Source organism: Manis javanica, chromosome 10 (assembly GCF_040802235.1).
Source record: "Manis javanica isolate MJ-LG chromosome 10, MJ_LKY, whole genome shotgun sequence".
NCBI lineage: Eukaryota > Metazoa > Chordata > Mammalia > Pholidota > Manidae > Manis > Manis javanica.
Window position 1 is genome coordinate 19,772,689 of NC_133165.1, and position 15,595 is coordinate 19,788,283.

Here is a 15,595-nt window from a genome sequence, read left to right on the forward strand (position 1 = left end):
AGAGTTAAATTGGCGCAAATTTACTGCCAGGGAACTAAAACAGAATAAATAGAATTATATAAAATTAGAAAGTGTTAGGTCTCAGACCAAAGAAAATTCGCAGGGCCGTTGTGTGAATAAGGTAACAGGGTAAGCCCCTAACATGCATGCACAGTAGACTCCTCAAATGTCATTTCCTTCAGTCATATTCTATAGCACCATAGATTTTTTTAGTCCATATTTGCCATGATTGAAAACCATTAAACTTCATTATAAAGTCATATCTAACATATGCCAGTTACTCTTAGACCTTAATTTGAAAGCTAAGGAAAGGTTAAATTCAAAGATTACATGTAACTCCCCAAGCAATGGCCTGACCTATGTTTTTTTTCCCCCTGAATAAAATAGGAGTAAGTATACGTAGCGTAAAGGTTTGAAGTTTTAAGTAAGAAAGATGTAAAACTTGGAGAAGTAGAGGTTAATTTAAGAAATGGGAACCGTAACAATGCTTACTGTTAAATTTACTATCCATTAAGTATTCACAACTTATGGATTACCAGTGGTGTGACTGAGTGTTAGTTTTTTTTTTTTTTTGAGAGGGCATCTCTCATATTTATTGATCAAATGGTTGTTAACAACAATAAAATTCGGTATACAGGAGTCAATGCTCAATGCACAATCATTAATCCACCCCCAGCCTAATTCTCATCAGTCTCCAATCTTCTGAAGCATAACGAACAAGTTCTTACATGGTGAACAAATTCTTACATAGTGAATAAGTTCTTACATGGTGAACAGTACAAGGGCAGTCATAACAAAAACTTTCGGTTTTGATCACTCATTATGAACTATAAACAATCAGGTCAAATATGAATATTCATTTGATTTTTATACTTGATTTATATGTGGATCCCACATTTCTCCCTTTATTATTATTATTATTTTTAATAAAATGCTGAGGTGGTAGGTAGATGCAAGATAAAGGTAGAAAACATAGTTTAGTGTTGTAAGAGAGCAAATGTAGATGATCAGGTGTGTGCCTGTAGACTATGTGTTAATCCAAGCTAGACAAGGGCAATAAAACATCCACGGATGCAGAAGATTTCTCTCAAAACAGGGGGGGTGAGGTTCTAAGCCTCACCTCTGTTGATCCCCAATTTCTCACCTGATGGCCCCCCTGTGACTGTGCCTGTCTTAGGTTGTTCCTACCTTGAGGAATCTTACCTGTCTCTGGCTAACCAGTCATCTTCCGGGGCCATACAGGGAAATGTAAAGTTGGTAAGTGAGAAGCCATATTGTTTGAAAAGGTTAGCTTTTTACTTCTTTGCAGATTTATGCCCTGTGGCTTCTATGCCCAGCATTTGTCTGGAGGTATATTTATCACTTGGAGGAGTTATGATACTCGGTGAATTTGATATGAGGCACGAATTCTACTTAAGGGTTGTAATTAGGAAGGAAGAAGAAAAGCTATAGAGGTAGCAGATGGAAGAAAACATGGGAAGATTGATTATTTCTTTGACATATCATCTTGTAGAGGAACTTAAGCATGTATAGGTTTTAAACTCCTAATTAAATTGTGCACACACATTAACATAATAGGAATAGAGTTATATAACCAAAGCAGATCTATAATTACCAGCTATCTCCAGTGAAGCCAAGAAAACCAGTTAGGCACCCTAGGCATTTGTGAAAATTTGTCTATGATATAATGGATATTGTCCAACTGTACTTCAACAGTTTGAGAGAAATCAGACAAATTAAAACAACCCATTCCTGGGAAATGTTCACATCCCATACATTAGATAGTCTGTAGTTGTAAGATTTTGGAGCGCTACAACTTGCACTTCTAATTCTTGGTTGAGTTCCAACAGTATAGATCCAGTCAAATTTGTTGTTTTACTGTATGCACAGGCCAGCTTAGATATCTCCTTCTTCATTCCAATGGCAAGTCCAGGAACCGGTGGGATGAATGCAGCTACAACTGCAGCATCGCCTGGATCTTTGTTGAGGTTTTTTGATGATCATCTTCTGGTATATCTCTTCCAGACAGTGGTGATGTTGGGAGTTCTTCTTCATATCATATCTTAGTTCATTTTCTCGGTAGCCAAATTAGGCTTTGATCCTCTGTATAAACACAAACAGACCCTTTGCCCACACTCTGATATGCCCTTTATACCATTGTGTAGAACTCATTGGAAGTCGCCACACAAGAAATGCTTTTTTGTTTTTTAAGAGAAAGGAATATTATCAGAAAAGTGTACATCCATAGCCGATCATCTGACACCCTTTGAGTGATCAAAATTAAGGATATTTACAGCATGCATTAATCGCTGACTTACAGTTAGTTTTATTCTATCAGGGAGTAATCTCCCTTCTCTTTCTTTCTTATTTTTTTTTTATTATTTTTAATCTACACTTAGATGAAGAATATTATGTTTACTAGGCTCTCCCCAAACCAGGTCTCCCCTATAAACCCCTTTACAGTCCCTGTCCATCAGCATAGCAAAATTTTGTAGAATCACTACTTGTCTTCTCTGTCTTGTACAGCCCTCCCCTTTCTCCCACCCCCCCATGCATGCTAATCTTAATATCCCTCTTCTTCTTCCCCCCACCCCTTATCCCTCTCTACCCACCCATCCTCCCCAGTCCCTTTCCCATTGGTACCTGTTAGTCCTTTCTTGGGTTCTGTGATTCCACTGCTGTTTTGTTCCTTCAGTTTTTCCTTTGTTCTTATACTCCACAGATGAGTGAAATCATTTGGTATTTCTCTTTCTCCACTTGGCTTATTTCATTGAGCATAATACCCTCCAGTTCCATCCATGTTGCTGCAAATGGTAGGATTTGCCCTCTTCTTATGGCTGAGTAGTATTCCATTGTGTATATGTACCACATCTTCTTTATCCATTCATCTACCGATGAACATTTAGGTTGCTTCCAATTCTTGGTTATTGTAAATAGTGCTGCGATAAACATAGGGGTGCATCTGTCTTTCTCAAACTTGAATGCTGTGTTCTTAGGGTAAATTCCTAGGAGTGGAATTCCTGGGTCAAATGGTAAGTCTGTTTTGAGCATTTTGATGAACCTCCATACTGCTTTCCACAATGGTTGAACTAATTTACATTCCCACCAGCAGTGGAATGTAGGAGTAGTTCCCAGTAGGAGGGTTCCCCTTTCTCCACAGCCTCGCCAACATTTGTTGTTGTTTGTCTTTTGGATGGTAGCCATCCTTACTGGTGTGAGGTGATACCTCATTGTAGTTTTAACTTGCATTTCTCTGATAATTAGTGATGTGGAGCATCTTTTCATGTCTGTTGGCCATCTGTATTTCTTTTGGAGAACTGTCTGTTCAGTTCCTCTGCCCATTTTTTAATTGGATTATTTGATTTTTGTTTGTTGAGGCGTGTAAGCTCTTTATATATTTTGGATGTCAAGCCTGTATCGGATCTGTCATTTTCAAATATATTCTCCCATTCTGTAGGGTTCCTTTTTGTTCAATTGATGGTGTCTTTTGCTGTACAGAAGCTTTTCTGCTTAATATAGTCCCACTTGTTCATTTTTGCTGTTGTTTTCCTTGCCTGGGGAGATATGTTCAAGAAGAGGTCACTCATGTTTATGTCTAAGAGGTTTTTGCCTATGTTTTTTTCCATGAGTTTAATGGTTTCATGACACATTCAGGTCTTTGATCCATTTTGAATTTACTTTTGTATATGGGGTTAGACAATGGTCCGGTTTCATTCTCCTACATGTAGCTGTCCGTTTTGCCAGCACCATCTGTTGAAGAGACTGTCATTTCGCCATTGTATGTCCATGGCTCCTTTATCAAATATTAATTGACCATATATGTTTGGGTTAATGTCTGGAGTCTCTAATCTGTTCCACTGGTCTGTGGCTCTGTTCTTGTGTCAGTACCAAATTGTCTTGATTACTATAGCTTTATAGTAGAGCTTGAAGTTGGGGAGTGAGATCCCCCCTACTTTATTCTTCTTTCTCAGGATTGCTTTGGCTATTCAGGGTCTTTGGTGTTTCCATATGAATTTTTGAATTATTTGTTCCAGTTCATTGAAGAATGTTGCTGGTAATTTGATAGGGATTGCATCAAATCTGTATATTGCTTTGGGCAGGAGGGCCATTTTGACGATACTGATTCTTCCTAGCCACGAGCATGGAATGAGTTTCCATTTGTTAGTGTCCCCTTTAATTTCTCTTAAGAGTGACTTGTAGTTTTCAGAGTATAGGTCTTTCACTTCTTTGGTTAGGTTTATTCCTAGGTATTTTATTCTTTTTGATGCAGTTGTGAATGGAATTGTTTTCCTGATTTCTCTTTCCATTGGTTCATTGTTAGTGTATAGGAAAGCTACAGATTTCTGTGTGTTAATTTTGTATCCTGCAACTTTGCTGTATTCTGATATCAGTTCTAGTAGTTTTGGGGGGAGTCTTTAGGGTTTTTTATGTACAGTATCATGTCATCTGCAAATATTGACAGTTTAACTTCTTCTTTACCAATCTGGATTCCTTATATTTTTTTGTTTTGTCTGATTGCCATGGCTAGGACCTCCAGTACTATGTCAAATAGCAGTGGGGAGAGTGGGCATCCCTGTCTAGTTCCCTATCTCAGAGGAAAAGCTTTCAGCTTCTCGCTGTTCAGTATAATGTTGGCTGTGGGTTTATCATATATGGCCTTTACTATGTTGAGGTACTTGCCCTCTATTCCCATTTTGCTGAGAGTTTTTATCATGAATGGATGTTGAATTTTGTCAAATGCTTTTTCAGCATCTATGGAGAGGATCATGTGGTTTTTGTCTTTCTTTTTGTTGATGTGGTGGATGATGTTGATGGATTTTTGAATGTTGTACCATCCTTGCATCCCTGGGATGAATCCCACTTGGTCATGGTGTATGATCCTTTTGATATACTTTTGAATTGTTTGCTAATATTTTATTAAGTATTTTTGCATCTACATTCATCAGAGATATTGGTCTGTAATTTTCTTTTTTGGTGGGGTCTTTGCCTGGTTTTGGTATTAGGGTGATGTTGGCTTCATAGAATGAGTTTGGGAGTATTCCCTACTCTTCTATTTTTTGGAAAACTTTAAGGAGAATAGTTTTTATGTCTTCTCTGTATGTCTGATAAAATTCTGAGGTAAATCCATCTGGCCCTGGGGTTTTGTTCTTGGGTAGTTTTTTTATTACCGCTTCAATTTCTTTGCTCATAATTGGTTTGTTTAACTTTTGTGTTTCTTCCTTGGTCAGTCTTGGCAGGTTATATTTTTCTAGGAAGTTGTCCATTTCTTCTAGGTTTTCCAGCTTGTTGGCATATAGGTTTTCATAGTAGTCTTTAATAATTCTTTGTATTTCTGTGGAGTCCGTCGTGATTTTTCCATTCTCATTTCTGATTCTGTTGACTTGTGTTGATTCTATTTTTCTCTTAATAAGTTTGGCTAGAGGCTTATCTATTTTGTTTATTTTCTGAAAGAACCAGCTCTTGGTTTCATTGATTTTTGCTATTGTTTTATTCTTCTCAATTTTGTTTATTTCTTCTCTAATCTTTATTATGCCCCTCCTTATGCTGACTTTAGGCTTCATTTGTTCTTCTTTTTCCAGTTTCGATAATTGTGATGCTACACTATTCATTTGGGATTGTTCTTCCTTCTTCAAGTGTGCCTGGATCGCTATATACTTTCCTCTTAGGACTGCTTTCGCTGTGTCCCACAGAAGTTGGGGCTTTGTGTTGTTGTTGTCATTTGTTCCTATATATTCCTTGATCTCTATTTTAATTTGTTCATTGATCCATTGATTATTTAGGAGCATGTTGTTAAGCCTCCCTGTGTTTGTAAGCCTTTTTGTTTCCTTGTAGAATTTATTTCTACTCTTATACCTTTGTGGTCTGAAAAATTGGTTCGTAGAATTTCAACATTTTGGATTTTGCTGAGACTCTTTTTGTGGGCTAGTATGTGGTCTATTCTGGAGCATGTTCCATGTGCACTTGAGAAGAATGTATATCCTGTTGCTTTTGGATGTAGAGTTCTATAGAAGTCTATTAGGTCCATCTGCTCTACTGTGTTGTTCAGTGCTTCCGTGTCCTTACTTATTTTCTGCCCGGTGGATCTATCCTTTGGGGTGAGTGGTGTGTTGAAGCCTCCTAAAATGAATGCATTACAATCTATTTCCCCCTTTAGTTCTGCTGGTATTTGTTTCACATATGCTGGTGCTCCTGTGTTGGGTGCATATACATTTAGAATGGTTATATCCTCTTGTTGGACTGAGCCCTTTATCATTATGTAGTGTCCTTCTTTATCTCGTTACTTTCTTTGTTTTGAAGTCTATTTTGTCTGATATTAGTACTGCAACCCCTGCTTTCTTCTCACTGTTGTTTGCCTGAAATATGTTTTTCCATCCCTTGACTTTTAGTCTGTACATGACTTTGGGTTTGAGGTGAGTTTCTTGTAATCAGCATATAGATGGGTCTTGCTTTTTTATCCATTCTATTACTCTGTGCCTTTTGATTGGTGCGTTAAGTCCATTTACATTTAGGGTGACTATTGAGAGATACGTACTTATTGCCATTGCAGGCTTTAAATTCGTGGTTACCAAAGGTTCAAGGTTAGCCTCTTTAGTATCTTACCACCTATCTTAGCTTGCTTATTGAGCTGTTATATACACTGTCTGGAGATTCTTTTCTTCTCTCCCTTCTTATTCCTTCTTCTCCATTCTTCATATGTTGGGTGTTTTGTTCTGTGTCTTTCTAGGAGTGCTCCCATCTAGAGCAGTCCCTGTAAGATGCCCTGTAGAGGTGGTCTGTGGGAAGCAAATTCCCTCAGCTTTTGCTTGTCTGGGAATTGTTTAATTCTGCCATCATATTTAAATGATAGTCGTGCTGGATACGGTATCCTTGGTTCAAGGCCCTTCTGTTTCATTGCATTAAATATATCATGCCATTCTCTTGTGGCCTGTAGGGTTTCTGTTGAGAAGTCTGATGTTAGCCTGATGGGTTTTCCTTTATAGGTGACCGTTTTCTCTGTAGCTGCCTTTAAAACTCTCTCCTTGTCCTTGATCTTTGCCATTTTAATTATTATGTGTCTTGGTGTTGTCCTCCTTGGATCCTTTCTGTTGGGGCTTCTGTGTATTTCCGTGGTCTGTTCGATTATTTCCTCCCCCAGTTTCGGAAAGTTTTCAGCAAGTATTTCTTCCAAGATACTTTCCATCCCTTTTCCTCTCTCTTCTTCTTCTGGTACCCCTATAATATGGATATTATTCCTTTTGGATTGGTCACACAGTTCTCTTAACATTGTTTCATTCCTGGAGATCCTTTTATCTCTCTCTATGTCAGCTTCTATGCGTTCCTGTTCTCTGGTTTCAATTCCATCAATGGCGTCTTGCATCTTATCTATTCTGCTTATAAATACTTCCAGGGTTTGTTTCATTTCTGTGATCTCCTTTCTGGCATCTGTGATCTCCCTCCCGACTTCATCCCATTTCTCTTGCATATTTCTCTGCATCTCTGTCAGCATGTTTATGATTTTTATTTTGAATTCTTTGTCAGGAAGACTGGTTAGGTCTGTCTCCTTCTCTGGTGTCTCTGTGATCGTGGTTTGCCTGTAATTTTGTCTTTTCATGGTGATAGGAATAGTTTGCAGAGCTTGGATGAGTGACGGCTGGAAGAACTTCCCTTCTTGTTGGTTTGTGGCCTTCCTCTCCTGGGAGAACAGCGACCTCTAGTGCCTTGTGCTGGACAGCTGCGCGCAGACAGGTCTTCTGCTTCCTGCCCAGCTGCTATGGAGTTTAGCTGCACAGGAGCCAGCTGTTCCTGTGGGCGTGGCCTGGCTCCGGCTGTTGCTCCAAAGTGGTGGAGTTGCGTTGGAGGGGGAGTGGCTGGGAGGCTATTTATCTCCGTAAGGGGCCTCCGTGCTCCCTGCAGCCCAGGGGATTAGAGTGCCCAGAGATCCCTGGATTCCCTATCTCTGGACTAAGTGTCCCGCCCTGCCCCTTTAAGACTTCAAAGAAGCACCCGCCAAAACAAAACAACGACCACAAAAAAAGAAAAAAAAAATGGCCACTCGTTTTTCTTTATTCTCCTGCACCAGCCTCAGGCACCCGCTCCCCAGACTTGCTGCCCTGTTTCCCTAGTACTGGGGTCCCTGTCCCTTTCAGACTTCCAGAGAGCGCTCGCCAAAATAGGTGGCCGCTCGCGTTTCTTTTGTTCTCTGGCGCTAGTCTCCGATATCCGCTCACTGGTTTTGCTGCCCTATTTCCCTAGTATTGGGGTCCCTGTCCCTTTAAGACTTCCAAAAAGCACTCACCACAACAAAAAAACAACAAAAACAAAGAAAAAGATGGCCACTTGCTTTTCTTTTGTCCTCTGGTGCCGGCCTCCGGTACCCGCTCACTATTCTTGCTGCCCTGTTTCCCTAGTATCCAGGGCCCCGCGCATGCACTGTGTCTGCACTCTGATCTGGATGGCTGGGGTTGGGTGGAGGGGCGCTTGGGACCCTCCGGGTCGGGGCTTTTATCTTACCCCCTTTGCGAGGCGCTGGGTTCTCGCAGGTGTGGATGTGGTCTGGATGTTGTCCTATGTCCTCTGGTCTCTATTTTAGGAAGAGTTGTCTTTGTTATATTTTCATAGATATATGTGGTTTTGGGAGGAGGTTTCTGCTGCTCTACTCATGCCACCATCCTGGCTCCACCCTGAGTGTTAGTTTTTTTAAGTTTTTAAATTTTTTGTTAAATTTCTTTAATTGAAAAATACTTTGGTGTCTCCATTTTAAGTGCGATTATCTATAAGCCACAAAAATTCCAATCAGAAGTAGCTTCCTTCTCCATAGGCATGTTGAGGAGCAGGAATAGCCAGGGGGAGGCTCCCACGTTTTGAAGTCCTTCTCACTAGGAGAAGAGATAGGAGAAATGACTACTTAATTTTCTATAATAAAAGCAATATTCTAAATTCTAAAAATGAAGCCCTCTAAAACCATAACATAAAACATCAATGCATACACAAAAATTAACTCAAAATAGACTAAAGACTTGAATGTTAGACCAGAAACCATAAAACTCCTAGAAGAAAACATAGATGGTAAGCAATTTGACCTCACCCTTGGTGATATTTTTTTTGATCAAAGTCCAAAGGAAATGGGCAACAAAAGCAAATATAAACAAACAGGTTTACATCAAACTGAAAAGCTTTTGCATAGCAAAGGAAAATGCAAAACAAAATAAAAAGGCAGCTTACTGAATGGGAGAAAGTATTTGTAAATCACATATCTGATAAGGGTTTGAAAGAACTCATACAGCTCAACTAACTGAGGAAAAAAGCTGATTAAAAATGGGCAGAGGATCTGAAAAGATATTTTTTCAAAGAAGACATACAAATGACCAACAGGCACATGAAAAGATGGCCAACATTACTAATTAGGGAAATGCAAATCAAACCCACAATGAGGTATTCTCTCACATGTCAGAATGGCTGGTATCAAAAGGACAGGACACAACAAGTGCTGGCAAGCATGTGGCAAAAATGGATCATTCACATGTTGTCGGTGTGAATGTAAATTGGCCCTGCCACTATGGAAAACAATAGATGTTCCTCAAAATATTATAACTAGAACTACCACTGGATGATCCAGTAATTCCACTTCTGAGGTACCCAAAGAAAACAGAAACACTAATTCCAAGATATATGCACCCTTTTGTTCGTTGCAGCATTACTGACAATAGCCAAGATACGGAAACAACCTAAGTGTCTATCAATGGCTGAATGGATAATGAAGATGTGGTACATATATACAATAGAACACTACTCAGCCATAAAAAAGAGAGAAATCTTACCATTTGCAGCAACATGGACAGACCTACAGGGTATTATGCTAGGTGAAATAAATCAGAGAAAGACAAATGCCATATGATTTCACTTACATGTGGAATCTAAAAAACAGAGAACAAATGACCAAATGAAATAAAACAAACTCAGATACAGAAAACACTTTGGTGGTTGCCAAGGAGGAGGGAGTAGGGAGTGGACAAAATGGATGAAGTGAGTCTAGAGGTACAAACTTCCAGTTATAAAATAAAGAAGTCCTGTGGATGTAATATACAGCATGGTGACTACAGTAAATAATATTGTATTGCAAATTTGAAAGTTGCAAAGTAAGCCTTAAAAGCTCATTACAACAAAAAAATTTTGTAATGGTAACAGATGGTAACTAGACTTACTGTCTGGTGATTATTTTGCAATGTCCATAAATACTGAGTAATTATGTTATACACCGGAAACTTGTATGTGTAAATTATAATTCAATTTAAAAAATAGGGACTATGCCATGGTTTATAAAAATATATAAAGCCTGAGTGGGAAATTTAAGAACATGGAAACAGGTATCTATTGGAAAAGAGTGTGTTAAGCTTTACATGACAGCAGATGCCTCTCAGGAAACTTCTAAACTGAGGAAATAACTGTAGGTGGTTCCTTATCTGAGGGTAGCAATTCCTATTTCACATGACCTTGTCTCCTGGCCAAAGCCAACTGGACCAATCAATGTAGAAGCTAACTGGGAGCCCACAGGGTGGGGTGGGGGGCCTTTATGAAAAAGTTCTGCCTAAATTAAGGGTAATTAGCTGGACCAGAAAGATTCTGCAGTACTAGAAGTAACTCTGGAGTACTAGAGTTACATGAAAGTAATGTACTGTGACAAAGAGAAGAGAAAGCAGCACTCAGAAGCAGAAGCAAAGAGAACACAATGGAGAAGCATCAGAGTCAGCAGGAAAAGACACCTGTTTCTAGGGGAAAACCACTAGCTTTTACAGATTCACTAGAGAAAGTAAAGCCTAACCATTGGTTCTCTTCTCTTTCCCCCTTTCTCTTTTTCCTTTTTCCTTTTCTCTCTCCATAAGAAAACCTGAATCTTTTTTGTTCCTTACAATCAAAGAGCCTGTCCAACACAAAATAGATACTTAAATCCCTCACTTTATTAGGAAGCCATTACAGAACAAATGGGCAAAAGTACGCAGTCAGGCATTGAATGATTTTTTGAGAGCTTAATCAGGTACTGTGATAGACTCTGAGGACACAGGGTGGGCAAAACAGATACGATCCCTGGCTCATGAGCTTGACACTCAATTTTCAGGGTTCTATCAACTAAATATATTAAATAATGACAATCTTAAACTGCTAAAGTTTCAGAAAGAATAGGCATCTAGGTCTTATTTATAAAGTGATAACAAATATATATCTCAATCTGCTGGTCAAGTACACTAGAGGACTCCATGTAAAAAGGAGGAATTTAGGATTTCTAATATTGAAATTCTTGTCTACATCATTGTAATTATTTCTTGTCTACATCAACAATAATCTGGATTTACCCAGAAAAATAATGTAAAGGAAAATAACAGATTTCTTCTTTTTGCTAACCTCTGTAAGTTACAGAAAACAAAATTCCAAATACTCTACATCACATCCTAATGCACTAGTGTGCAATTTCCTTGATGACTGATCATTTCAAATGAAAAAAGTAGTTAGAGAAACTAAATGTGTGGACAAATCATAGGTTTGAGGTATTTACAGGTTTTATTTGTATTATAAAAAAGACATAAAATTCAGAGAAAATACTGGGAGACAAAAATAAGCTACAAGTGTACAAAAAAGACTGGGGCCACAGAATGATTTATTACTAAAATTATTTGTTTATAAAAATCACTATTTGATACATTTATCAACTGAATTTACCTTTCAGTGTTTGAAATTGTTATTTTATCTACAAAAATATTTTCTGGAAAAGGAGATGTTTAAATCTAAAACAACATTTTTATTACAAATGGAACTGCATCATACTGAACTTAAAAGAATATAATACCTCTTAGTTTTAACCAATTGATAAGCAACTAAAACTCAATTTCATTTATGACAATATTCATTCGTTCATTTATTCAGAAAACATTCATTGGGCATTTACAATGTATAGGCACAGCAGGGTCACAAGTACGGATTAGAATGGCAGAAATGCATACGACTATAGCATGTAATATATCCCTAGCAGATGCACACATAAAGTGATGGGAGAGGACATCATTTCAGCAACTGTCACTTACCTATTGTTGAACATGAAAGTTATGTACAGTTTTCACTATCTTAACTAATGCTATGAAGTATAGACCTTTGCACACAAGATTTGGGGACACAGTTTGTGGTATTTAGATAATTTCTTTGGGAGGATTCCCAGATGTGAATTACTGGAGTTCAGGTGATAAATATCTTTAAAGTTCTTGTTACATTCTGCCAATAGGCTAACAAAAATGTTTTATCAATTTTTTCTCATCAGCTGAGAAAACGTCCACATAGCCCATTAATTTCAAAGTGAAAAACAGCATCCAAAAATGTGTTTGAAACTTTTTATTAAATACATATGTGAGGTAAAATTTCCTGAGCAGAGATGTGGATCAGATCTCTAAAATTGTTTTTTAATAATATAATTCTGGGGATGATGTAGCCCCTGGGCCTGAGACAAAAAAAAAAGGCAAAACAAGGCAAAACAAAAACTCAGCTGGGAAGTTACTGCAATGGCCCAGGGGAGAGATGATGTGGCCTAAGAGAGCTGGTCATACCCTGAAGAGAAGGAAAAACTAACATCATTTTTAAGTTTTACCATTGTGTACCCTTCCTCAGTTGCATTTTTTAAATGGCAGCACTGCTAAAACCATCGGCCCAGGCCCTGCCTCTGTGTGAGCAGCCTCTCTCTGGTCAGCACTGGACTGTTGTCCCACTGGGCTGCTTTGTGTATTCATATGAAGGCGAAGCACAGAAATTACAAACGATCAAGGTGACTCATGGATTCTGCTGTGAACTCGCTTCACTGATTGTTTTTTTTTCCTTCACCAATTTTCTATGTGTTTTTAAAGCTGGTAAGAGCAAACATAAAAGAAACAGGATGACACCACTTTAAAGCCACAGGCAGGAGTTCTGGTCCCTGGTAATGCATCATAATACCTTTCCTCAGCTTTTATTTCAAATCCAAATGCCTGGATGGAGTTCCTACTTCATTCATATGCTGATTAACTTTTCTCAAGTCTCTAGACTTGTGTTGCCTTCTATGGAAGCCACTAGCCACATATGAGTTAAATTTAAACTAATTAATACTAAATAAAGTTAAAAATACAGTTCCTCAATCACACCAGTCATATTTCAAGTACTCAACAGCTACATGTGGCTATGGCTACTGCACAGGGCAGCACAGACATTGCCATCTGCCACTGCAGAAGGTTCTACCACAGTAAGTACTTGCTCTGGGCCCTTTATTTGATTTTTTAAAAAAAATCACATCTTCCAGCATTTTAATGCCTTTTTGAAATGCTAAATGACCACCTGTTTGATAGTCACACCTACTCAATCCATAACCAAACATTTTAATGTAATTGCAGAAATGGTTTCAACCAAATTAAGAATGAACCCAGACAGGGGCAATTCAAGAAAATGGGAAAAAAAAAACCAATCAGCCAGTTCCAAAAATCCTTGTCTCAATTTCTGTTCACATTACAGTCTCCACAAATATATCAAGAGCTCCCCCCACCTTTAAAAATTATGGGAAAAAAACACATAAATGAGACTATCCTCTTAGCAAGCTAAGTGTACAGTACAGTTTTGGTAACTGTAAGCACAATATTGTGAAACAGATGTCTAGGCCTCTTCCGTCTTGCATAACTGAAACTTGATACCCACTGAGCAGCAGCTCTGACAACCATTACTTTCTGCTTATCATAAGCACTTCCAGATCCTAGCTGAGATGCTCCCCTGCATCACCAGCCTTCTCGCCTCTCGCGCAGCGCAGATCTGACCCTTCCTGCGCGACTCTCCTCTTGCTCAGCCCGCACCGCGCGGATACATTCCCACCCACTCTGACCACTTTCACACTTCCGAGACCTTCCCTGCATTTCTTTCATCAATTTCCATTCTCTCAGGTGAGTTTCTTCTCCGTGGCTTAGATCTTCTTTACATAAACAAACTTCTACTGAATTGTGTCTACCTTTGACTCTTCATCCTAGGAGTCTGCATTCAGTTGCCAAATCCTGTAACTGCCTTTTCCCAGCTAAATCTTTAAGTCAACCTTAAAAGAGTTGAGAAATATTTTCTCCTTAGAACTGAGAATGTCGGTTCTAGGTCTTAGCTTTCCCTTTCGTTGGGAGGCGTGGAGAAGATAATGCATAGAAAAATGTAAAAAATGCAAAGCAATACAAAATAAAGGCTTGTTTTTTCTTCTGCCAATTCTGCCTAATGTAAAACAAAACACCCCAAACAAGAAAACCTGTACTTTAACAGATGCTACTCTAATAGAAGTCAATGGTTGTTCTATTAGCGGAAATAGCCTGCAGCTGTGCAAAGTTTGAGGCATAATATTGCCATATTTTACTCTCTTTAAGCCTTGTTTTGTTCTACGATACAGCATTGTTTAGCATTAATTAGTTCTGAGTTCAGCTACTGGGATGATGCAAAGATACAAAATGGTTAAAAATTCAGGAATGAACTTAGCATAATAAATATGTATTAAGATAACTTCATAGAAATAAAAATTGATTAAAACTGGGAAACCAGTAAAACCAACAAATTACAATGGCAGAAAAGTTGGAAGATACTATTCTTCAGAGACTTAATTTAATGATAATGTTCAAATCTCCAAAAAGAAATTCTCTAAGATGATGACTTCAATGTTAAAAAATAAGGAGAATGAAAATTTTAAGGAATTTTGAACAATAGTAAATTTAATTGTGATTTGTTTTCAAGTATCTTAGATAAGTCACAGGATTTGCTTAAATTTTTTCCGTGAAATTCTATAATTTCAATCAAGAAAAAAGGTAGTTACAAAATAGGAACTGATATTTTCTATGTCAGTTATATGTATTTTAAGAGATATTTTAAAGGGTTGTGATCTCAAGAATGCTACCATAACGGAAGATTCTTTTTTCAGTTATGTTATTATAGTTGAAAGAAGTTAGTTTGAAATTAATCAGATGAGAGAGATCATGTCTATTAAGTAATTCTCTTCTGGGAAACAAAACACTGAAAGAATAAGGATTAATTATATTTAGAAATTTGCTTATTTTGACACTTAACAGGTAAGCAATTTACTAGATACTTTTATATAAATTAATCCCAACAGAAAATTAAAATACTTGGAAATTAGGAATTCTTTAAATTATGAGTCTTTACAGGTAATCAACTAATTACTTGCCCCTAATTGCCAAAAAGAATTAATAGCTGCATTAATTACTAAATACTTTTTAAATATATTATTAAATTTAATTTGCATTTATTTCTTCTTCAGTTTCATTTAAAAAGGGAAAAGCAAAAATACACATTCTATTGAAATGTAAAAACTGTTTATGAACTTATCTCCATGGGAGAGAAAGAATATTGAGAGCAATATATGGGTTTTACGTAGAAACACTTAAAGAATTTCAAAATTTGTTTAATATATAAAAAACTTTGGCAAAGCAGAGATTTGACTCCACTGAACATACTAATCCCACAATTTTTAAAGATATCCTTATAAGATGGTTTCATATTTCAACTTTCTTTAACATATTAAAATGACAAAATATTAAATATTAAACATATGCCCCTAATAAAATTTTAAAATGTG

General features: G+C 37.6%; 1 protein-coding gene across 6 annotated transcripts in view; it reads right to left on the reverse strand.

Annotated features, from left to right (window-relative positions):
- LOC108400924 (sestrin-3-like) overlaps positions 1–15,595 on the reverse strand; it is an 85,995-nt gene that overhangs the window by 39,788 nt on the left and 30,612 nt on the right. Inside the window, exon 5 of one of the 6 annotated variants that reach the window (XR_012121999.1) lies at positions 8,491–8,855. The exons of the other annotated variants lie outside the window; for them this stretch is intronic. The gene's annotated coding sequence lies outside the window, so the exon portion shown is untranslated. The remainder of the gene's footprint in view (positions 1–8,490; positions 8,856–15,595) is intronic. 6 annotated transcript variants of the gene reach the window in all.